Here is a 26,301-nt window from a genome sequence, read left to right as displayed (position 1 = left end):
AGGCAGAATTTATAAAGCTAAAAAAAAAGGCCATTATCAAAAAATTTTAAGAAGACTGCACAGATTCCCAAAATATGGACATTTAGTTTAGTTCTAATTCTGTTTGCTTTTTTTTTTTTTTTAAAGACAATTTGCTTTATTCACTATTTCATAGAGTTCCTTCATTTCTGTGACTCCTTATTTCTTTGTTGGGTTAAAAAGTTAAGCACACAACAGAACTTAGACTTAATATGCAGCACTAGGCTTGCTATTTGGTTTTTACAGACCTTAGCAATGACAAATGTTTACTGATTAGTAGTTAAATGCTTGATATATTTATTTTTAGAACAGGTTTTCATTTTTTCCAATCTAGTTCATGAAGAGCAAAATCATATGTGAAAAAGTCATACTAAACTTGGCTGAAAAGAAAAGGCTCTGACTACAGTGCCTGGAAGAATGCTTATTCATTATTCCCTAGCCCAGCATATTTCTCCATAGAGACAAGAGCATATACTGTGGCCATGGAAAATCTGGGGAAATACCATTTATGCTACATCAAACTTGATCCCACTCAGGCAACATAAATCTTTCCCATATGTGATGACTATTTGTTGCCCAGCCTCCAATACTAAAAGAGACACTGTAAATATCTCAAATACTTTTTAATTTCTACCAAGAGTCTGCAGCTGTCTGTATGCTTGCAGTCGAAAGAATGGTTCTCTAATAAACTAGAAAGAGAAATAATTCACTCTGGGAAGAGTAAAGAGATACAATCACATTTCAGGTATAAATTGGAGCAATTTTCATATCACAGAATAGATATAAATTTCAATAAAAATAAATTGTCCTTTAAAGTGTAGATTCAATAAAATTAAAGACAGTCAAAACACAATCTATCTTGAATTTGGCATTATACTCCTTTTACTCTTAACTATTTCTTTTTCTTAACAAAATGCACAATTTGATGCTGCTATAAAATTGTTTAAAAATTGAAGGCACTGATTTTATTAATTCTTGTCATGAATTTTCCACATGAAACTAGATTTGTGATGGGTTGGAGATTTTATCCTCTTCGTACAAAGACAAGCTTTTACCATGTAACTAACTTCAAGGGAAAATTAATTATACCCAAACTTTGATTTTTAAACATTGTATAAGTTATTTGGTTTAGTGGTGATGATTACAGAGTGATGGGAAAATATTTAAGGTACTCTTAGGATTGGTTAAAATGGTAGATTTTGATGTTAAATATATTTTACCACAATAGAAAATTATATGCTCTACTTTTTATTGTGTTTGATTTCAGTTTAATTTTGTTAAAATATCCCACTGCCTGTGGGTCTTGCTGAGAATTTGGTCCTGCATGTTCCTGGCTGTGATGTGTTTCTTCTTGGTGAGGCTGACCTGCCTGAGAAGTACATTCTTGTTCAGAGAAGGAAGCAACTGGACTGGTTTATAAGGAGGGATTCAGTGCTCTTGAATCTGACCTGGGATCTGCACCTGCCTGAAGATGTGGTTTCACAGGTTCTCGGTATGTTTCTGTTCCTGCTTTTGTTTTTTCTTTTTTTTTTTAATTAATTATTTATTTATTTATGATAGTCATACAGAGAGAGAGAGAGAGAGGGACAGAGACACAGGCAGAGGGAGAAGCAGGCTCCATGTACTGAGAGCCCGACGTGGGATTCGATCCCGGGTCCCCAGGATCGCGCCCTGGGCCAAAGGCAGGCGCCAAACCGCTGCGCCACCCAGGGATCCCCCTAACTTAGATCTTAAAGCAAGGAGATGTGCAAACCTAGTGGTCTTTAGAAGAGAAAATATCACAACTGATGGCTTAATAGGACTTCTCAAGGTGATTTTAAAGAATCCTCCACATTGCATCTCAAGGAAGGGCAAACATAATCCTAATTCCCAGTTGACAGTCTCTATAAGAAATGAATTAAAATGGCTGGCACTAACTTCCCCACCCCTAAGACCTTTTGGTAGTCCACCATGGATATCAGAATAGGTCCAGAATAGGCATAGTCCTGCAGAATATCTAGCTTTCTATTATTGCTAATATTTGTAATTTGCTTCCCTCTACTGCTATTTGACTCTCAATACTAGCTTAGCCCTGCCCACACTTTCTAGGATTAGATTTTGGGTTCTTCTACTATAACCTGAGTTTTTGCCTCTTTGGTGTCTAAGTTCCGATCTAGTGTCTAATACCCAGTTGTGCAATAAGCCTGCATTTTGTTTTCCATTTCACTCTTAAAAAGGGTTTTATCCCTGAACTGCCACCAACCTGCTGACTGATTTCCCTGGGGACAAAAGCGTGTTTGACCTTCTTTGATTGCCTGACATCTCTCTGGCTGGCTGGATCTCATTTGCCACCTGATAGTACCCCTGATATGACTGATTCCCCAAATTACACCTCAATGTTGTTATGCCTGTGGGATGCCATGCGTGCCCTCCCAGAAAAGATTTTTGTTCAGAGCCTGCATTTGTATTTGCATGGAGTAACAATCTCTTGCCCCACTCATGTATACAAGTCAATTTCTGCATACCATCCCCTCTCTGTCTGCACACTGGGTAATAGGAAACTGGGCCATCCACAAGCAGTTGTCAAGGTTTGGCCAAGAGATTCCATAGATGTCCCAGAAGACCAGTGAAAACTTAAAGAGGCCATACTTTGGAAAATTCTCAAATCAGTCAGTGGAATTAAGAACTTTTCAGAACTTAGATTTTCATAAGGAAGTTCTTGGTGTGTCCAATTTTATAGCCTTTACTCTGAGTAAACTATAATTCCCTCAGAAAGCCAGTAAGTGATTTTTTTTTTTCCCTTTCTGTCCTTGATCTGTATGGAGCTCATAGACTTGGAGTAGATGTTACTTCTTGGGCAGCTTAGCTGTGCTTTAAGAATTTGGGTAAGGATCACTCATTACCAGTATAGGCTCACTTTATAAGGCACTTTTAGGATGGAAACAATCCTTCTGAGCAATTTACCAGTTTCTGTGTGTCACTTAAGGTAACATTGATTGGTAAGGGATCGTTTTATTTTGCTGTTTTTGTTGCTGTTGTTATAATTTAAACTTTAGATCCTGAAGATTTATGGAGTTAACTCTTTGAAACTCAAAAACTAGGGACACCTGGTGGCTCAGCGCTTAAGGTCTGCCTTTGGCTCAGGGTGTGATCCCAGACCCAGGATAGAGTCCTGCATTGGGCTCCCTGAAAGGAGCCTGCTTCTCCCTCTACCTATGTCTCTGCCTCTCTCTCTCTGTGTCTCTCATGAATAAATAAATAAGATCTTAAAAAAAAAAGAAACTCAAAAACTGTTGCAAACAAAAATCTCTAAAGCGTTTTTCTTAATTATCCTTTTTCTGAAGCAGTATTTGTCCTAAAATTAATGAGATTTGAGAAAATGTTAAGGGGACAGACTGTGAATGAATTTCAAAATATTTCTTGAATTTCAGCACTGAATCCAAGCCTCCTCCATCATATATAGGGACTGCAGAAACTCTAATGGTGAAGAAGCTAAGACAAACACAGTTTCATAAAATACCTGAATGGTGAAATGAGTAAAGGTGTTCAAAAATAATAAAATAAGCACTCGAGTGACCATCTGCTTTAACATGAAATCTGAGTAAATATGAAGTAATACCTAGGTAGAGCAAAAACCTGGAATATTTTAGCTGGGGTGGGGGGGAGGAAAAACTCCTTGCTCTTGCCTGTATTCTTATACTTTCCATTCCACTAACTAGATGGCTGGTGTGACAGGCTGGCTAATCCTTTAACATACCCTTGTGTGAGAACACCTCACACAGGATTTATGCCCCCTTGTAATAACAAGACTAGACAATATTGAGACCCTAAATTTGTCATCCAGTGTCAGGCATTGTGTTAAGTGCCAGTCATACAAACCTATAAGACAAAGTCTTTGTCCCAGTAGGTGATGGTGCAGCTGAGCTAGGGAAGTGGGCCAGGAGGCACAAAGTTCAAGCGCAAAGCCATCAGAGCCATAGAAGTCAGGGGATGGAAGTAAGGGTAGGGATGGAGTCAGGGAGAGCATCTCAAAAGAACTAATAACCTCTAAAAAAGACAAGACAAAGGAACACTCTAGTCTGAAAGGCCACCACGAGTGGCAAATGATACAAAGGTGAGACTGAAAAAAGGCAGAAGCCAGTGTTACATATGAGAAAGTGATAAACCTGCATGAAGGGAGGAGAACGTTCACTCTCAAAACTGTAGTTATCCCAAGCCACTTCCCCAATCTGTGTGTGTGTTCATAGAAATATTGTATTTCATATTTTAAAACTGCCACAAGCATAATGTTTACATATATGTGTATATATATACACATATATACATATTTATATATATTTTTAAATGTACAAATATGTCTCTGACACAGAGATTTACTTTGCTTCAGAGAACACTGTGGAGCACTGGGAGTTGCACTTTCAGGATGATTCATAAATATTTCATTATTTTATTTGTGACACATGTCAGTAAATCCCATTTCAGAGCTGAGAAAGTTTAAAGTCAAACAGCATCTGGAAGGCTTTCTCCACCAAAAAGCAGCTCCTGAGAATGAAAAAGAGGGTGGATCTTTAATATACCCACTGGATTCCAACCATTCCTGCCTGACACTAAAAGATGGAGGGAGAAGGAAAGAGAACACTCAGATTTATTTCTATTGTGATTTTTAGACTATTCAATGCACTTAATATTCCAAGAAGTTGCCAGTATAACTGCAACGTACACATTCTTATAGAGGAAGCACCCTCTAGACTTGTTCTATGATCATTGATATGTCTCTTAGCCTAGTTTGGCCTGCTTTGGTCAGGCTTCATTACAATATCCTTAAGACCCCTTCCAACTCCCCTATTGTATAATTTAGGCAACTTCCATTCATACATAATTACTGAGTAGATTAAGGAAATGAAATAAACCACAGAACCTTTGATGCTAAGACAGAGCCAAAGTCCTCTGACAGAAATAGCTTAGTCTCTGGGGGAAAGCACTAGCGAAGACACTAGCAATAGCTTTAAAAAAAAAACTGGTACTGGAGACAAGGGAAAATGGTCAGCGTATCTACCCAAAGTGGAAGGCATGTGTCGATTTGGAAAAACCTAAATCAATCTATTACTCCAGGAGAAAACTATAGTGAAATAATATTCCTGACAAACACCTGAATCCCCTTAGTCATTACTCTGAAGTATTTCCACTTAAATTTGATTATGTCATTGCAGGAATTCTTAAATTCATAGAAAGAGAAGCAATCTGCAAATGAGGCAGAGAGCCTGTTGTCAAAAACCTGGGACAGATTCCTGGCTACTCCACTTGTTTATTTTGTGACCATAAGGTTGTATCATAAAGAATAAAGAAAATCATATAGAATGTGATTTGAATCACATGTGTTTGATTCATGTATTTGAATGAAGAAAAATGTTCATTTGCATCAGGTAGTTTGCAGTTACAAAAAAAAAAAAGTTTTCGTTTTCTTGCTACTCTTTCTTTTTTTGTTGTTTTTTGTTTTTTGTTTTTTTTCCTTCCAAGATTTTATTTAAATTCAAGTTAGTTAACATATAGTGCACAATTAGTTTTAGGAAGAGAATTTAGTGATTCATCACTTACATGTAACACTTAGTGCTCTTCATAAATGGCCTCCTTAATGCTCATCACCCATTTAGCCCATCCTCCCATCCACCTCCCCTCCAGCAAGAGAAAAGAATGGGCCAGAAGATGCCTTTGTCTCCAATTGAAATAAAACATCTACTTACTGTTTTACCATCATTTGCAATTGGGCTAAGGTCCCACTGGTATTATCTGGGTTAACTTTAGAGTAGCTTTCTTAAAAGAAAAAAATTTTGAACTCATAAAGAATAAATCAGTCTCTTTAAGATCAACTGGATTGCATTCTTAAGGCATATTTAGTATAAATCTAATAAAATGTACTCTTGTGAGTACTGGATAAAGGAATGCATGGAAAGAACACAGAGCACTCTAGTGCATATATGGGTTGGATATGTGTTAACCATTATTGGTACACTTCTTACACTTCTTTTAAGTGAGAAAACAGAGGTTTAGAAATGTTAAGTAACCTGCAAAGGATGATACATGTAAAATATGCCAGAGCTGAGCTATATATATATATATATATACACACACATATATTTCTTTAAATTGCCAACAGTGTAGAAGATGGACTGGAGTGGCAAAGGATTGGAGAGAGAGAAACAGGATCAGGAAGAAGACAATGGGTTAAGAAGAGATAATTTAATTCTGAGCAAGATGGTCATGGAGATGAAAAACAAAACAAAACAAAGACTATAGTTTTTAAAATTCTATAATAACTGTCACCTGGTTGCACAGGAAGTGAGGAAGGAGATAAAAGATGAAGGGCCGTCTGGAGTGAGGGAATGATATGGAGTCTGAAGCACTAGAATATCTGAAGCAGCCTGGGATGGGGCACTCTGACAAGCAGGGCAACCAAGGAAGGTTGTGTAGTCAAGCTGGGCCTGAAATCTAGCCCACTTACCCATCAAGCCAAAGCTCCTAATACAAGTGCTGTGCATCCAGAGAAAGGAAACCAGTATTATAACTTGTGCTAATTGTGAGTTACAAGAGGTCTTGCCTACCAGATCTCTAAACTGGGCTTTCAGCGAAAGCCTTGGTGTTAGATGCAATCTTCTGAGGGAGAAACTATAAAGGAAAGGGAATAAAACAAACCCAGACACCCAGAGCAAGGGGGTGGGAAGAAGACAGGGGCCCTCTAAAGAGAGTGAAGAAAAGAAAGGTGGAGCCATAGGCTAGTACAAGATCCTTAACACTAAAAGGTGGAAATATTTCAAGAACAGCATGGCAGTAAATGGTAAAAATGGCAAAAAGAGCAGAGCTGAGCAATGGCTAAAAAGCTCTCTGGCTTAACAGTTAATTCGGCCATCATTAGCAACCTCTGAGAGCTAATTTCAGTATTGTAGTCGAAATAAATGCCAACTGCAAAGAGTTTTAGAGTCAGAGGGAGGTGGGAAAGCAAAACAAAAAAAAGAAGAAATTTTTCTTGGCATCAGGAAGAGAGCGCTTGGTTGAGAAAGTTGAGTGTTTGTTTGTTTAGTGTAGCAGAGGCCTGAACATGGGATGTGCACCGAGGAGAAGTTAAGGTGCAAGTAAAAGGACGTAATTTATAAAACAAGTTCTGGTTTCATCCTTATAAATATTTTGTTTAAAAGTTCCATAAACACTAGTGGCCCAGGAAATGCTTTAGCAAATACTCATTAACAAAGTGACAGCTATTTAAAAATGTTCCCATAGTTATTATATGTTTATCACCCCTTGTGTAATAAAGCCTTCTGGCCCGGAATCTGGAGTTCTTCCTTTAGTATGAGAACCCTTCTGTTCCCTGGAGATCTTCAGAGGATAGGGTACATGGTTGACCTCTTACTCAGACAGACGGAAATTATGTTTTCACCTTTAGCCCCAGAGTAAATGTATCATCCAGTCATTACTTCTGGATGATCACTGAAATTAGACTGAAAGCTGGAAGCCTGGGTTCTACATGAGCAATCTTTCTGCACTTCATTCCCCTATACTGCAGAGAGGATTTGAACTTGCAAATTTCTAAGTTATTACAATCCTAAAATAACCCAATGAGCAAAGGTCACATGTAAACGAATGCTTATTCTTACTTCATGTACAACAGAACACCCCAAAACAACATAGGTCCCCAACAACGGGGGAGCACATTCTGTTACATATAGTGTTGCCGTAGGATAGAATAGAATATCACGTTATTTTTTTTCCAAAGCATTCTGAATAATACAGAAAAAGTTCCTCATAAAATGTTACATGAAGAAAGGTGGAATGCAAATGTACAGTTTTAAGCTGATTTTGTAAAAGGAAAACCAAACAAAATATTGATGATATGTTATGTACACAGATATGGAAAGAAATCTAACAATAGGAATGAATCCACTGGAGAGTGGAATTGGTAATAAGAATTTATTTCTCCTTTTATATTGTCACTCTCTTCATAATCCTTACAATTGTTAGCTTTCTGGTGAGTTAGGGAGGACTTTCTATACCTCCAGGTTGCAGGAAGTTTGCTTTCCTTTCTATTGTTTTCGACTCTATTTATACTGTTTTCATGTGAGGAGATGGAGGACCTATGGATGCTGTCTTCCCTGCTGGACTCGCGCTGCGCTTCAGAGAAGGGCCACAGAACACATCTTTGTATTAGACACATTGAAAAGCAAGCAGGTTGGAGGGAGAAGCTAAAGCAAAATGGAAATTGCTCCTTAGAATCACTATTATTATTTTTGTTAGTTTGGAAAGGTATCATTATTTGCCTAGACTTACATAATCTTCTATTATTATTATTATTATTTTTAAAGATTTTATTTATTTATTTGAGAGAGAGAGAGAGAGAGAGAGAGGGAGAGCACAAATGGGGTGAGGGGAAGAGTGAGAAGCAGACCTCCTCCTGAGCAGGAAGCCCAATCCAGGGCTCAATCCTGATCCAGACACTTAACTGACTGAGTCACCCAGGTACCCCTACAACTTTCATAATCTTTAAAAACTACTTTTTTAAAATTTTAAGACCAAAATAATATTTGGCCTGCAAAACTGTCTTAGACTCAGCCACATTTATCTGTTCTTCTAATATCCTTCTATTTTCCCACTAATAATAATAAATCACATAATATTAACAAAATTATATTAACATAATAATATTAAGTTTAAAAAGCAGCATCTGCTTGTAACAAATGTATTATAAATTCCACAATACCTTCAGCAAAATAAACAAAGAGTAGAGGAAAAAGGCTGACACCTTCATGTATTCCAACTCTGCTTTTTAAATTATCATTGGCTTTAGGCACCTATAGCAATTCATAGTTCTTTTTTTTTTTTTTTTAAGATTTTATTTATTTATCCATGAGAGACACAGCTAGAGAGAGAGGCAGAGACACAGGCAGAGGGAGAAACAGGCTCCGTGCAGGGAGCCTGACCTGGGACCTGATCCCGAGTCTCCAGGATCACGCCCTGGGCTGAAGGTGGCGCTAAACTGCTGAGCCACCCGGGCTGCCCGCAATTCATAGTTCTTAAATTACTGTTGGCTAACGGCAATTTTATAACTTATTATGAACTATGAAGTTTTTATGTTTTAGCATAACCCAACAGGAAACTACAGAACAAATATTCCAATAATAAAACATGAATTAAAATATAATGGTTTTAGTACTTTTTTTTTTTTTTTTTTTGCCAATTTAAGGATTGGAAGTTATATTCATTCAACAGACATTTTTTGCACGACTAAAATGAACAAAAAAGGATCTTAGTCTTTGACCACATCACCTCTTAAATTGTCCATGAGTACCAATTTAGGACATTAAGCAAAGGCCAACATATAAGAACATTTTTGCATCAGTTTGAGTGTCTTTCCTGGGATGTTGAAATTGAAAATGAACTAAATTCTGATTTTGATGAGAAGAAAGCAATTACCTCTTTCTCTGTTCAACAACTAAGGCAATTTTGATAGCTTCTCTCTCTTGTTCACAATCTACAGCATTGGACTTGACAGTTCCTTGTAATATGTACATTTGCTCACTGAATTTTAGTTCATGAGGGGCTATGTTCTGAGGCTTCTGGAGCAGTCTCACAAGGCTGTGTCAAGAAAGACCCTTAAAAAGCATCATCGGTGAACACTAACAGGCTTCTCTTTCCAGTTTTATAAAGCTCTTTTTAAATGGAAGTCTTCATTAGGGTATATTTATCACAGCACTGAGTTTTCAGGAATTTTAGGTTAGGTCTTGTGATAGTATAGTTCTCCTTGTAAAATACATATCCTTTCATATGTTAGATTTCCTCATTAGGTAAGCCTGTGAAAATTACACTTAGATTAAACTGAAAGAATCAATGAAATAAAAAAAAGTGGGGGAATCAATGAAATAAAAAAAAAGTGACACCTGGGTGGCTCAGAGATTGAGTGCTTGCCTTCGGCTCAGGGCGTGATCCCAAGGCCCTAGGATCAAGTCCGCATTGGACTCACCACAGGGAGCCTGCTTCTCCCTCTGCCTATGTCTCTGATTCTCTGTGTCTGTCATGAATAAATAAATAAAATCTTAAAAAAAAAAAAAGTTTTACTGTATTGACTTAAATAACATATTTTCAATTTTAAAGAGTTATGTCTCAATTGGAATAACATTTTATTTTACAATAACTCATGTCATTTAACTGAAAGAGTGAGGGAGCAAAAAATAACTAAAATCTCTAGCTTTTAGACAATGCTTCTGAACTTAAGTGGACCCTAAATTCAATGTTGAAGGCAAAAGGCAGTCTGTTAACTCATTGTTTCAAACATAAAGAGTTTGTTATTTACACCACAAGATGTTTTAAGACCCAATAACAATTTCTACAGTGACTAGATGAAACTTGTATTTAAAAATTAGCATTAAGTAAAAAAGGCCTCTAAGACAAAAGTCCTCACACAGAATTTTATGTAAAGCTCTATGGTCAGGTCATTAGCAATGGACTGCTTAAGGAATTTAGAATTGCCATGGACTCAGTTTATCACTTCGTGCTTTTGTCTAATACATCCAGTTTTAATTTTTTTCACGGGTAAAGTGGGATTAGTTATCAAAATCACTGAGAAACCAGTGATTCATTTTGCCCTGCAATGTACAACATAAAAATATTGAAAGGTAAGAAAACATATATTCTGCTATACAATTCAGTGCTTCATAGTATTTTCAACTTAAACTGTAAGTGAGGATACAGTTAAACAAATCAAGACATTATTGACACAACTGAAAAATACATCTTTTCTCCTTAAAGCACAATCTCCACACAGAATAACTGCATGGACTAGATGATGAATGTATTCTTTTTCCTTTTCCACAACTCTTTCCTACAAAGCATGATTATGCTGTTTCCCAGCCATGCATGCATGTGAACATTTTATGTGTGAATGGAACTAAAATAAAATACTTTGTACTTAATATTAAATCTGCCCCTTGAGATGTGGTTAGTCACTGATTCCTTGACACACACCTCCAGTAACTTTATAAAAAGAAGAACAAACAACACTTTCTGTATCTGATGCAGTAATGCCTTACTTATCCCAGAGCCACTTCCATGGCAACTTCTACTACAGACCATAAGTAAGAACTTGGACACAAACCAAAAGTCTCCTGAGTACCTAAAATAGATGTCACCGTGTCTATGCACTTTGGCACGTGCACTTCGCTCACAAGAGAATCACTTGGGCCCTCAAATAAAGTTATTGCTTCTCATTCCTTCCACAATTTTTATAAGCGTTTTTTCCTTCTGGTTTTCTTGTGCACAGCATAAAAGAAATAAGAATTATAAAAATGTGGCTGAGGTTGAAGGGCATTGTGAGAAGAACACAAAACGTCCACACCCATAAGAAGTCACAGTTCCATATGCACGCTGGACAGAGGAGGCAAAAAGTCCTATAAAAATAATATAATTTAAAAGAGCATAGTGATTACGTGACCTTATGACAGAAGAAGTAATAGCCTTACATACCACAGAATAGGCCCCCAATGTATCATTACATGATAGAATAATTCTATAGTCTATATCCATGATGAGAAGGCTGGGTAGTTCAGAGAATGTTAAATTGAATTTAGTTCCCTCCAGAGAGATATCAAAATATACACTGGATCTCAGAAAGTTAACTATCCAAAACTAAATTCTTTCTAAAATTTCTGGAGTTTTCAGTGGTAAACTTGTAAGCTTCACTTTTTAGGAAGTTCATAAATGTAGAGCTCCTTAGTTGTCTCATTACTTGTTTATCGACCAGCTATTAATATTATATATTAGCCAGCCAGGCCTCTGGGGAAAGAATGACAATTCAGATAATAGTGGTTCATTTCAGTCCACTCCACTGCCATTTTGGGCTATTCCCCTTCTGCTCTGAGAGCCTCCACAATTCAGTGATTGGAGATCTTGGAAATGTCCATTTAAGGTGGATGAGCTTAAAGAAGATAAACTTTATTAAGATACATATATATTTTTTTAATGAAAAAAATAAAACGTTTATTCTGCTATATGTTTTTATAGCAGAATAAAATATATATATATATATATATATATATATATTTAATGAAAAAAAATATATTTTTAAAGGCTTGGGGCACCTGGGGTGGCTCAGTGGTTAAGAGTCTGCCTTTGGCTCAGGGTGTGATCCCAGGGTCTTGGGATCAAGTCCCATATCAGGTTCCCCCAGGGAGCCTGCTTCTCCCTCTGCCTATGTCTCTTCTTCTCTCTCTCTCTGTCTCTAATGAATAAATAAATTAATATCTTAAAAAAAAAAAGGCTTGCCAGAATTTTTAAAAATAAATGGAAATGAAGGGAAGGATTGGTTAAAATGAACAATTAACTGTAGAAGTAGATTAGAAGTAAAATCCTGATTCAAAATTGTGTGTTTTCCAGGTCAGATCTACCAAGCTGTGCTGAGGTCAAGGAGCCTTTCCCGAGTCAGTTTCAAGTGCCTGCAGTGGCCCGGTCTTGGTCCTCCGATCTGATTGGCTCTATAGTGGTTCTATACTTCAAATGGAAGACGAATAACCTATCCCTCCCCCCTCATTCCAGAGCAGTCTGTACATTCCTTAATATTAAAGCATATCTTTCTTTATCCGACATGAACAACAAAACATAAAACCCACTCAAGACAAGATGCAACAAAGGACAAAGCTAAACTAAGCTTCAAAATAAAATAACAGCAACAATCATTAGGTTCCTCAAAACAAAACAAAACAAAACAAAACAAAACAAAATCCTAGTAACTTCAAATATCAACAGCCACAAACAATACAGCTAAAAACCTAAGGTATTTTAAAGAGTGTCTTTTCTCTCAATAGAGACAAGGTAGGGGGAAAGGTCAAATGACCACGAAATACTTGTGCCCGAAGCAAGGAAACCCTGAAGGAGATTTCACGAGTAAAAAACAGTACCTTATAAGTAACTGGGCTTGTCTACTCACAGCTGTTTCCAGTGCCGACTCTTGTTTAACTGTCTACTGCGTTCAGTTTAAAGTTAATTCTGTTGGCAAAAAAGTACAGAGCTTGTCTGGAAAATGCTGTTTGGACATAAACCATTCCTTTCAAAGCTGTAGTAGCTATATTTAAGTTTTCCTGTAGAGTGGGATATAAACCTTTCCTGCAGCTAATTTTCTTCCTCCTCCAGCCCCTCAGACTTAGTCAGTGTCCTCCTAGCCCATATATTGAAGAAAGAGACAGAGAGGGGAGGGGAGAAAAAAAAAAAAAAAAAAAAAAAAACCAGGAACTATACCTTAAATAATGTAGTAGTTGAGCATTCAGAAAAAGACAAAAGAAGAAGAAGAAGAAGAAGAAGGAGGAGGAGGAGGAGGAGGAGGAGGAGGAGGAGGAGGAGGAGGAGGAGAAGAAGAGAACCACAGAAAGCGTATCAGGATCTTAAATATAATTTAAACCAATGCCCTCGTTTTATAGATGAGGAAACTGATACCCAGAGAAAATATGATTTGTACGAGGTGATTCACATAGCTAATTAATGCTGCAGCTAAGAATAGTTACCAGGTTGCACAACTCCGGATTCAATGCTCTTTCTACTACTCTAGTGTACCAGAAGGGAAATGATTTACCTTTTTCCTGTGTGTCTTTGGATAATACCAATATGAGTTGGCAAGGAACAAACAGTAACACAATTACAATGTGAGAACCATCTGTTCTCAGAGCAAAAATTTCACTCCACTTTAAAATCCTTAATACTAAGAGTTTGTCTATGATGCCCAGTTTCATGTATACCTAGGGAAGAATCTTATCCTTTGTTGATTTTCCATAGTAATTTTATGTCTCAGGAGTCACTAATTTTCAAGGGATGCTAACATCCCTGAGTCCTTATAGATGACTATGAGGGATGGTGTTGTGACTGGTGTTAGTCTTTAATATTTCTACCCAATATCAGTGATATTGAACTAGAAACACACGCACACACACACACACACACACACACACAAAAGAACTAGAAACACACTACTATTACGACAGGTCCCTATTTCCAATATGTCAAGATTTATTTTTACCATATGTGTGAGTTTTTTTTTTTGTTATTAATACAAGAATACATACTGATGTAGTACATATTGATTACATATTTTGTCAGATAAAAGAGAAGCAGCGTAATAATTTTTATTTGGTGTCCTTCATGTAACATTTCCTACTTATATATAAAGAAATTATTTTTCCCTACTGAAGGAGTGATATTCTTATTATAATATTTTTTAAATTTTCCTAAAATGTATTCATTCATCCATTCATACACTTATTTAACAAATATTAATCGAACATTTATAAACCTACCTCATCCTTCTCTTGTGGAATGTAGTAACAAACAATAACTTTTTTAGATAAGTGTGTAAGTGTCAAAATCAAAGGGCTCACTTAAAAAATAAGGCCAATTTTCTATAACTACCTTTTTATCCATTCTGGAGTTTTCAGTGGTAAACTTGTAAGCTTCACTTTTTAGGAAGTTCATAAATGTAGAGCTCCTTAGTTGTCTCATTACTTGTTTATCGACCAGCTATAAATATTATATATTAGCCAGCCAGGCCACATTATAAGCATGTGCCCAAAATTAATTTACATTCTCTCCATTGAGTTGCCCACTCTCAACAACATTCATCCTAGGGTCAAATAAGTCAAAATATGAAATGGCCCAAATCAAAGTTTCTCTGGCCACTATTAATCTTTCTATGTGATCTGACTCCTAAAATACTAAAGGCAAATCTCCATTCCATGCTACAATTTAATGACACAATTAACAAATGCTCAGACCATTCAAAACCCATTTTCAAACTGTGACACATTCTTTCATTCAGAAATTCAGTTTGGTTTTGATATTGCCCATCTACTTTTAAAATGTTGCTGTATGTACTCTTGCCCTGGTCTTTGGAAGAAAATAGTGTAACTGTGACTAAATAATTATAAAAATGTATTTTTTTAAGTTACAATTCATTTTTCGAAAGATATTTTCCAAAATGTCGAGCAATTAATAGGTACTAAATCAATTTTCCAACCATGACAAATAAGTGACTGATTCAAAATACACCATAGTTGAGAAAGCAATCTTAAAAACCTTACTTTATACTTTTTGACACGATGGCAGGATCTGGTTCTCCTTCCATTCTCAGTTAATTTGGCCTAAGCTCTGCACAAATATAAATCCCAAAGACATCAACACTACATTTATATATAACGCTAATATGTCAAATATGATTAGAGCCTGACAGTCTGATACATGTTACTTGAGGTTACTAAAAGTATTCCTTATTTTTCTTTTACTTCTTTACTTTTAATTTGAACATTTTGCCTTTTGTCTGTTAGAAGGAACAGGAAGGAAATCTGAGTAAGCCTTGAAAGAGAGGTAAGGCTGTGAGGAGAGACACAGAGATTTAGATGGAATAAGTCAGGGTGATCCTGGGCTGTGGACTGGACTGACAGAGGAAGGTGTAAGGAGAAGTCACATACAAGCAGGTTGTTTGGAACAGAGTGGGCTGAGCCACAGACAATAAATTATAGCTATCAAATGCAAAAACCAAAGTTTCTCAAAATAGGTTAAGCAAAGAGGGAACTAGCAATTTTGGTAACCAGTGCCAGCAACAGGAAATTGGTCCTCGAACTTACTTTGTAGTTCATGACACGGTTTGTTACTATCCATTGGAAGGGAAGCATGTGCTGTCAATGTGTGAATCCAATGCAATCTAAAATAACACAGTGACATAGAACCATTAAAAAAAAATGGCCCTCTATATTTAGGTCCCTTGGACATACTCCAGGTTGCCCTACTCTGGGCATGCTCTGGATTTTAGAATCCTAGCATAGTTTAGTGGAGACTAGTTACTGTGTTATGAAGCCTGGATGTGTGGAGTTGAATTTCACTGATGGGAGAGGTACTTACAGCAGAGGTGAAATCCAGGGCAGACTGTATTAACACAGGCAAGATAGTCGGAGTTCTCTTAACTCTTGATCTCCTCTCAGTTTTCAGGTTTACAGTAACACTAGAGGAAGGCTTTTATTAAAGAATCCCAGAGAGCTCTTTTGTGATAGCAATGAAGGGAAGTGACTGCATGAACAGCTACTGGATTATAATATTCTATGCTTGGGAGGAGATATCATACATGGGCATTTTTAATAGTCCCGGAGAACTCTGCACATAAAAATCTCAAGCATCAATTCTCTTCAATTGGAGCTCATGCTTACTTTGTTGCCCATCTCCTCTCAAAAGCCATTTTCCTCACACCAGCTAGGATAATTATTTCCTCGTTATACCATCTGACAATATCCCATGATTCTTCTGCTTCACACCTCCTAATGCTTTCTCATTATCCCATTTCATGCCCTCTAAATGTTTCCCATCATTCCCCTGCTTCATCCCTGCAATGGTTTCCCACCGCATGCAGTATAAACCCAAATGCCTAACGATGGCTTCCTAGGCCTCACATTCTTTCACCCCAGCTTATCTTTCCTACTGCTTTCCTAACCTGCTGTTTCAACTGCCCAGGATATTTTCCCCTCACATCTTTGCAGGATCACCACTTAATCAGAACTCAAGACTCATTTCAAATGCTGCTTCCCCAGATAAAAGATTTCCTGACCACTCTAGCTAATCATCTCCCCTGTCCCTTATATACACACACTCTTTACCTCATTTTTTCTATTTTAATTTTTCTTCAAAGCATTTGCCACTCTCTAAAATTATCTTGGATTCCTTTTGTATTTATTTATTCATTCAGTTAGTTTAAATGTTTACTGTATATCCTCTAGAATGAGTTTTATAAACCAGAAATGTGTTGGAAGTCATAAGTAAGATCAGAAATATAATACTTAGGCTTTTTAAACTACATTTTCCCCAGCATTCAGAACAGCATCTACCAGAGTATGCATTTGACTAATATTTCTTGAATGAATAATTTTATTTGTTGCCTGGGTTACTATTCTTCAGTCAACAAGCATCTAACAGAAGTCCACAAGCATGAAGGCAAAGACTAATCTATTCCCTCAATTGACTGAACTCTTCAAGTCTCCCTGTGGCTCAAGCAACCAGGCATCTCAGGAAATAAGGAAAGAGCCCCTGCTGGGCTCTAGGAGGCTGCATCCACACGCAGCACCTCGAAACCCTTGAATTTTGTTAACACAAAGGCCAGCAAATACCCTTGAGCTGCTGGTAGGTCCGAAGAGCTTCCGGACATTTCTGTTTCCTGAACTCCACAGTAGTGGCCCTTATTGGAATAGCAGATATCCTAAAGCTAATTCTATCCTTTCCAGGTGGTTTTAAGAAACTGCTCCCAGCTGCCAACTCTTCAGAAGCAGGAGCTAAATCCTTGCATTCACAGCATATGTTTTCTAAATGAAAAAAAGAGACAGACTAAATAATTTTAGAGGAGTGAGCTCACAGATAATTTAATCTTCCATCTTGGTTCTCCTCCATGCTGATTCAGAGCTCTCCAGCGAGCTGTAAATTAGATTTCCTCTCCCATCTCATGTCCTACTGCTTCCTAATTACCTGTTCTAGTGAGTCAGCCTCTGTGGGTCCTGTGGCTCAGACATACTGTGGGGTAATATAACTAGGTCCAGACATATCAAAAAGGTGGCTATGTGACGGCAGGCAATGAGAGGGTGAATTTTTGTTTGGAAAAAAATGACTTTCCCCAAACACCACCTCAGGTGTCCCCCCTCCCAGAACACACCAAGGTAGAGGAATCTCTTGTCTGAACACTACTACAGCTTGATAGCAAATAACATCATTTAAAATATTTTTTGAAAAAAGTGCCCTTTCCTATGGTACTGATTACATATTAATCTAAGTACACTGTGGCATTCAGTTAGTAAATGAAAGCTACAAATATTGAATGATTGTCTTCTAGGGACAAGGCTCCATGCTAGGTAATGAGGTTTGTGTAATTATTCCCTGTGATCTTAGGTGGTAATATTTCTTTATCCAGAATACAAACTTCTCCTGGAAAATAAAGTGAAATTTCTTCTTTCTTCCCTTCTTTTCTTCCTTCCTTTCCTTCCTTCAATCTACCAAAGGCCATATTTATTGAGTCCAAATAATGTGCTGTGTTTTGGTATAAAGACAAAGACAAAATTCCATGTCAGGAAGCTTGCCCTTTGCAGGTGAGAGAAGTTTACAGACTGTTGGGAAGACTGGCACAACATCACAGGAGACCACGTCACAGCAGCGTGGAGTTGAGATGGGAAGTGAGCAAAGAAAGCATTTGTAAGAAGATGAAACCAAGGCACATTCTGAGTGCAGGAGAGGGAGAGGATTAAGATTCCAGGCAGGAGACAGTGTACACCAGGGTCCCTTCAAGTATTTCTATGGAGCTGGAGTGTAGAATGAAGGACATAGACTAACAGGTGAAATATGCAGAAGAAAATATAGGCAAAAGGTTCTGGAATTTGTTTTGATCCTGAAGGCAATGAAGAACTGCTGAAAATTTTTAAACAGGTGATACTTTGTTTTAGGAATTCTAAGTGGAGAAAGAATTTAGGGATAGGTGGTCTTAAGGACTACTTAAGAGGACTACCTAAGAGGTTGTTTCTTTGTTCAAGGAAGACATTGTGATGGTCTGAAACTAGGCAATAGGGACAGAGAGATCCCAAAGAGAGGCACCAAGAGATATTTACATTTTCTCACAGGTAGGAAGATGTGGTAAAGCCAACATCACTTCTAAAACCTCTATGAAATCATTACAGAAAAATGTATCCAGTATTAGAACTGCATGGAAACGTAGTGGGTTCTCATTATCTAAGTAAGTGCTCCCCATTCACAGATGAGGAAATGGAAGGATCAAACTGGAAAGAATGATAGCAACATTTGAACTCATGTCCATCTGACTACAAAACCCATATTCTCTATATTAAGTTGGCTGGCCCTTTGAGATCATAAATTCTGGCCACCTCAAAGACTTAAAGAAGTTGTTTGGAATATAATCGGGCAGTATCTTAAGAGATTCCTTAGGCAAGACTGTTTGGGTTTTCCAGGTATGAACATGTTCTAATTGGAGATCCAACATGCAAACAATTGGATTTGTGTTGTTTCTATGGAACAATACATTTAGCTATCCTGCAAAGCACAAATCCTTCATCAAAGTCTTCTTGATGATTTAATTATTTTAAGCCAGGAAGATTTATTCACACTCTATATTAGGAGAGCCGGTTGAAACCAAAACGAAAGTGGACTTGGCAGACACTAATTCAATCAAGTCAAATACTGAGTTTTGAGTAGAATGGTGTTTGAAAGATAAATCAGTTTCAATGAATCTAGGAAGGCAGGAGCTACAACTCTTAAACTGAAACAGGAAGGGGCAGACATAGCTCAAACAGGAGCAATGTTAAGATTCGCCTTAAAGTTGGCATAGGAAAGTTCCTTCTCTAGCATATTCTACATTCACAATGGGTAATTATACAATTTAGCATCCAAACCTTGACTCTTTGAGATTAAAAGGAGACACTATTATTAATTGCAACAGGAGAGCAGATAAAAATCACGACTCTTATAGACAAACACAGATGTACATCACCTTACCTAGAGATTGGCATTAAACTTGACCTTTAGAAGATGATAGTATTAAAAATGAGGACATAAGTTTTAGAGTAACTGGCCCCTACAGGGAGGCAAGACAAGTAAAGTCAAGAATTCTTACTCAGGGACACCTAGGTAGCTCAGTGGTTCTCCCTCTGCCAACACCTCTGCCTCTCTCTCTGTCTATCATGAGTAAATACAATCTTAAAAAAATAATAATTCTTATACAAGGTGTTTGATAGATATACAGAGGTCAGGTCAATGGAACCATTTGGGATGTATTAATTAATTTAGTTCCATAGTTTATTTTATTAGAAAATGATACATAAAAATGAAAAATGACACTTCATTATAAGATAGTCACAGATAACAGGTATACAGTGTTTAGTTTCCTATATAACGTATTCACAGACATATCCCATAGAATATAAGTATGTTGGTCTAGATGAGTGCTCCTAGCTATTTTGGTTATTTAAAAATAAGCACAGACTTTATTTTTTCAATGTATTAACCATCAGTGAGTCAATACTAATAAACACCAAACTGAGTCAAATCTCAGTCCACTCTCCCGCCCCACTCCTGAATTCTTTCCGGAGTTGAGGACATCCTTCCTTACATGGCATGATTCCTTCCTAGGCTAGACAAAGGGAAGGATGGGCATAGCGTGGGAAGCAAACATTCCCAGGGACAGACAGGAGACATCAGCCAAAAGTAATTAGGATTTCAACCTTGGTTTTGTCAGCAACTAGTTGTGTGACCTTAGACAAAATACTTGACTCCACTGAGGCTTGGTTTTCTCCTATATAAAATGAAAGGATTTAGGAAGTTCTTTTGGATATGAAAGTTGACTATTCTCTGAGATAATTACGTTCCATATGTTTTAAATTTGCTTAATGTTTACTTATCTGTGAGGTCTGGGAAGATAACTGTGGCATCATAAAGAAATTAAAACAACTAGTTATCGATGAACCAATTGCAATGGTAGCAATAATAATGTCTTTTAAAGACTTCCAATATAAACATAGGCAGTGGGGAGACATTTCATTTTTTAGCATATAATAGGATGACTATTAAAAAATCTTGGAGGAAAAGTCATGAGATATAAAATGCCGAACTGCATTGTGCTCAAAAAATTTTTTTATGATTTATTCATTTATTTATTTATCTATTTATTCATGAAAAACACAGCGAGAGAAGCAGAGACATAGACAGAGGGAGAAGCAGGCTCCTCACAGGAAGCCCGATGCGGGACTCGATCCCCGGACCTGGAATCACGCCCTGAGCCGAAGGCAGACGCTCAACTGCTGAGCCACCAAGGCATCCCATGCTTGATAATTTTTTAAATAATAAGTTTATTTGGGCTCCCAAAACACACAAAGGATCAAGCTTTCTGAGTTCATACCAAAAAAATTATTTCTCCCAGAAGTGTAAAGTGGCTTCCATACACTGTCATTTTTCACAAAATGAATGAATGAATCCACATTTACTATACAAGACTGTTGAAAATGAATAGATGAGGCACCTCCCTGGTCTGTAATCTTTGACAGGTCCCTAGATACAGAGATATGGTTCAGAAGATAATGAAAACAAATTGCCTATCAATCCTCTGCTGATAGACCTCTAACTTTAAAGCAACCAAATACAAGGAAACCAGACTTTTTCCTCATATTATTTTGATTATTTTTAAATGCAGAAAGTAATATACATTTCTTTATTAAAAAAAAAACCATAAGCAAAAAAAAAAGTCTGTAATGTAAAATTTTGGATTCTGACCCACTCAACCGTCTCCAATACTATTCTTTTTTTTCTTTTAAAGGAACACTTTTTTTTTTAAGATTTTATTTATTTATTTATTCATACACACACACACACACACACACACACAGAGGCAGAGACACAGGCAGAGGGAGAAGCAGGCTCCATGCAGGGAGCCTGACATGGGACTTGATCCTGGGTCTCCAGGATCACACCCCAGGCTGTAGGCAGCGCTAAACCGCTGCACCACAGGGGCTGCCCTCCAATACTATTAAGTATTAACCACTATCAACAATTCACTCTGCATCTATTCAGATTATCTCCCTCTCTCCACATACATGCATAATCTACACACATGTATATCCACAAATCTGGTTTTGAAAACCATTCTTCCTTTACTCCAATATTTGACACAGTTATTAAATTTATCTTTAAATAAGCAAGCAAGTATAAAAGTACAATGATAAATGTGTCTTCTTTTCCCATCATAAATTCTCTCATTTTCATCCTTAAGACTTATCTGTACAATATATCAGGTGCCTGAGAAAAGTAAGTGCAGTGATATCTTACTGGCAGTCAAGATGCTTATAGCAAAATGAGTACCTTATAAATGTTTACTGATTTGAATGAATGGATGAATCACACCAAAGACCATAATTCACCAATGTGGGAGAAGCTACCAGGACATAACCACATGTGAAGTGACATTAGCAATCTCCATTCCTCTTCGTATCAGGTGTCCAGAATTGCTTTTTTGAATGTCTTTTAATCATCGCTTTTGTGTGAGGATGCGTCTGTTTCAGACTTGAATACTGGATTTTTCATCATCGCTATATGGTCACAAAGCCATAAAAAAGTCTGACTTGAATAGATCCCCTCCTTCTTCATAAAGTGGTTTCTGCAGTATCTCCTTCATTATTTTAATCAACACTTTATTGGGTCCATTAATATCAATTGGTTTGTTGAATATACAGTGTCTGAGGTTAAGAGATGCCAGCATTTTTCCCATAGCCTTTCCAGAAACAAACAAACAAACAAACAAACAACTCCACTACTACAGGCAGCTTTTAGCTAGCACCAATTGAACTGTTAGGATAGTTACTGGCAGTTTTAGTTTATCCATAAGAATCCTTTTATTTTTCTTAGAAATTTTAGTCAATATAATGTTTATGTTTTCAGCCTGGAAACTACATGGATAATTCCCTGGTCTTGCAATGAACTTCAATTCTGATTTTTTTTTTTTCACAATGAATCTATCATCAGCTATTTTAGAACTATCTTCCCTCGAGAGGCTGTGTACTTCATTTACACCGAATTTGCTGTGGAATGTTAGAGTGTTTCTACTCTTTAAACTTCATTTGTTATTGACAGGTAGGTGACATTTAAAGATATAAAAACAGATTAGATTGCCAGAAGAGAGAGTATAGTTAGAAAAGATGAACAAAGACAGGGATCTGTGTTCCCAATGAAAAGTTAGGAGGACTAGTAGTGTGTTTATAGTTTATAGTTTATTAGTTTATAAATATGTGAGTGAAACATACATGCCTTAGGTTATGCTGTTCAGTGAAAAATTTGGAGATGCTTGCTTTCACTCGGATGGATGCACACACAGAAATGATGGTGTAAAGATGGAAAGGCTATCATAAAGGCATGAGCCATCATTATGTTTTTGTAACTTTGTATTTGGCATGATTTCAAACTTACAGAAAGATTATGAGACTACCACAAACACAGTTCATATGCCCTCTACCTAGGTTTACCCACCTCCACCTATTAACCTATGTATATATACATGGTTTTTTTTCTGAATCACTGAGAATAAGGTGGAGACAGTGTATACCTTTATTAGCACACAGTTTTACTTCTCAGGAGTAAGGAGAGTTTCTTTTATAGCTTCAGTGTAATTCTCAAAATTATTAAATTTAACACTGATACAGTATTATTCATCTAACCAATCCACAGTCCATATTCAAATTTCTGAGTTGTCCCACTGTCCTTCGTAGCTATTATTTCTCCATTTCAGGACTGAATCCATAGTCACACATTGCATTTAGTGTCATTTTTCTATATTCTCTTTTAATCTGGAACATTTTCTCCATCTTTCTTTGTCTTTATTGATCTGAACTTTTTTGAGGATACAAGTAAATCATTTTTAGACTGTCTCCAGTTTAGATTTGCCTAATATTTCCTCATGACTAGATTTGAGTTATGCATTTTTAGCAGAAATGCCAAAGAAGTGATGCTATGTCCTCACTGCATCATATCTGGAGGCACACGATGTGAGACTGCCCTGATATTAATAAAGTTAACATGGATCCACTTTTTTTTATCATACTCTCACCTAGTAATGTTAGCATCCATGCAATTTTCTTTTTTTAAAATTTTTTTAAAGATTTTATTTATTTATTCATGATAGACATAGAGAGAGAGAGAGGCAGAGACACAGGCAGAGGGAGAGGCAGGCTCCATGACGGGAACCCGACGTGGGACTCGATCCCGGGACTCCAGGATCACGCCCTGGGCCAAAGGCAGGCGCTAAACCACTGAGCCACCCAGGGATCCCCTCCACGCAACTTTCTAACTCTTTCATTCCTCCTATATTTATTAGTTGGCATTCTATTGTAAGAAAGAGCTTTCCTATCACATCCATTTATTTATTTAGATTAATAAGTAATCCATGGATTTTTATTTTAATAAAGTAGTTTATTAAATTGCTTATTTATTATGTACTTCAATACTCAAGTAATTTCAAATTTGGTCAGTGGGAACTTTGCAGACTGGCTTCTCAGTCCTTTTGTTATGTCACCATCATTCTTTGAACACTTCCTTATTTCTGGTGCAGTAAGCTGTGTCAGGCTTCCCTAACTCAGACTTAAATCAGTCTTTCCACCTTGATTTATTTTAATGGAGAAAGGCATTTAGGAACCAAGTGTTGAACATTCATGACTGCTTCCAGACTCCCTTACCATGCAGATATAGGAAAACATATTTTTAAAATATATATGCACATATGCACATACACACAGAGACTCTTTTATTTTTCTGATCCTAAGTTTGGAGCTTTCACAGTGTGACTGGATTCTCCGGTCTAAAAATATGGGAGATTATCATTTATATTTCCTCCCATTTCCTTCCCATCTTCTCTTACAGTTTTATTATATATTAATACTCACAAAATAAGAATAAAGTTATATCTACTTTCTGTTCTATAACCCTATCTTTACCAGTTGTGTCATCTTAGTCCTAGTCCTATAGTTAAATTAATATAATGTCACTGTGAGAATTTTATCACACATTCTCATTCTCAAGTTTTTTATTTTGATTTATTTTTGGTTTTATTAAGTTCACATTTGAGTAATTTTTTTCAAGAAGGCATAGGATAACTGACAATATCCTCTTATTGCTACTTGCCTAGGTACATTATTATTCATATCCCTTTATTATCCTCACAACTTCCAGTTGTCTTCTGGCATTCAAAATTGCTGTGAAGAAATCTGAGATAGTCCTATTTTGTATTGTTTTCCCTTGTACGTAACTTGATTTTATCATCTTCATACCAGCAGAATTTTTCCTTTTCCCTTGATGCTAGGTAACAAACATATGATCAGATATCTTAATGTTTTACGTCAATTTGACGTGTACATTAAACCTGCAGATTCAGGTACTCTTTATTCTGCAGATTCGGGTACTCCTTTTATTCTACTTTTTTCTTTCATTATGTCTTTAAATATTTTTCCTAATCCATTTATTGGTTTTTGCACTTCAGGAATACTGATTATCTCCTCCTGTTTGTCACCTTTTTACTAATCATCCTTATTTCTGTATCTCTCCTCTGCTTTCACAATTATTTCAAGTATTTCTTTCCTTAATGCCAATGATCTCATCTACAGTTCTCTTTCTATCTTTCTTGATTCTAAGTTACTTATTCTAACTTACTTAAATTTTAAAGGTCTTTTCAAGTCCTCAACTGTCCTCCTCCACTCAGAAGCATTTTTTTGTTGTTGTCGATTATTTTGTTTTAGAGTTCATAACTATAGAATTCATGGTTGCTTTACGTAATGCATTTTTTTATAGCACTGAGAACTTATGGAGGGCTATAAATTTCTACCTTATCTTTATCTTATCATTAGATTTTTTTTCAATCTTTATTTGGCATGTTATTCTGATTTGTTTGTGTCTTTCTCTTTTTTTTTTAAAATTATTTTGTTCCTTTTGGTTATGATTTCACTATATAGCATGTTGCAGGTTGTCGTGCCAATTCATTTCACTTTGCAGAGAGTTAAGATAGCAGCCACAGCAAAACAGTCTTCCTTCTCTGAGACTGTGATGGTGAATCCCTTTGACACCCTCCCCACCTTGTAAGAACAGTTTATCTTTCCTTCAGAGCAAAGACAATGCTTCAAAAGTCGGTACATTTCTTTGGCTGTACTCTCAGAGTATCTCAAGACTTTCAAGTTCAGAGCAATTCCTCTCCTCAACAGCTACCTCCAAAGGCCAGGCCACACTGTAAACAAACGTTAAAAATGTAAGCAGCAGGTGACTATCAAAAATAAATTAAAAAAAAAAATTAAAAAAAAAATGTAAGCAGCATAGCATTGTATATACAAACATGCACTATGCTCTCCAATTCACACATCAGAGAAGCATCTGCCAGATAAAAACAATGATAACAATTTAACTCCTACCAAGAATCTCATAGTTTGGCAAGAACCTCTCTTTCTCTCTATAATCACATTTGGCATTTGTTAAAAATATCAGCTAGAAATAATTTACTGCTCCCTGGAATAAAATACAATACTGAAATTTGAGAAAAAAAATTTTCTCTCTCATTGAATAACTTGCTCCTTTATAGCAATCTATATGCCAAAGAGCAGTTGTCATTTTTCTTCCTCCATCCCAGGCACTCAGATTGGTTTTGTTATTATTGTTGTTGAGGTGCTCTGTTCAAATATCCAGTCCTTTTGGTATATACAGAAAAGCCTTCTCCTTCTTCCACAGGAA

The 26,301-nt window shown here is 36.7% G+C and overlaps 1 protein-coding gene across 4 annotated transcripts in view; it reads right to left on the bottom strand.

Annotated features, from left to right (window-relative positions):
- Nucleotides 1-26,301, bottom strand: part of ARHGAP24 (Rho GTPase activating protein 24) — a 732,927-nt gene that overhangs the window by 202,041 nt on the left and 504,585 nt on the right. Inside the window, exon 1 of one of the 4 annotated variants that reach the window (XM_072810780.1) lies at nt 12,933-13,215. The exons of 2 other annotated variants lie outside the window; for them this stretch is intronic. The gene's annotated coding sequence lies outside the window, so the exon portion shown is untranslated. Of the gene's footprint in view, nt 1-12,932; nt 13,216-26,301 lie in introns of those variants that run through there. One more of the 4 variants, XM_072810781.1, reaches the window with a different exon arrangement.

The sequence above is a fragment of the Canis lupus genome, chromosome 33 (genome assembly GCF_048164855.1).
Source record: "Canis lupus baileyi chromosome 33, mCanLup2.hap1, whole genome shotgun sequence".
Lineage (NCBI taxonomy): Eukaryota > Metazoa > Chordata > Mammalia > Carnivora > Canidae > Canis > Canis lupus.
Note: the sequence above shows the minus strand (reverse complement) of the source record. Positions and strands in the feature narration are given on the sequence as shown.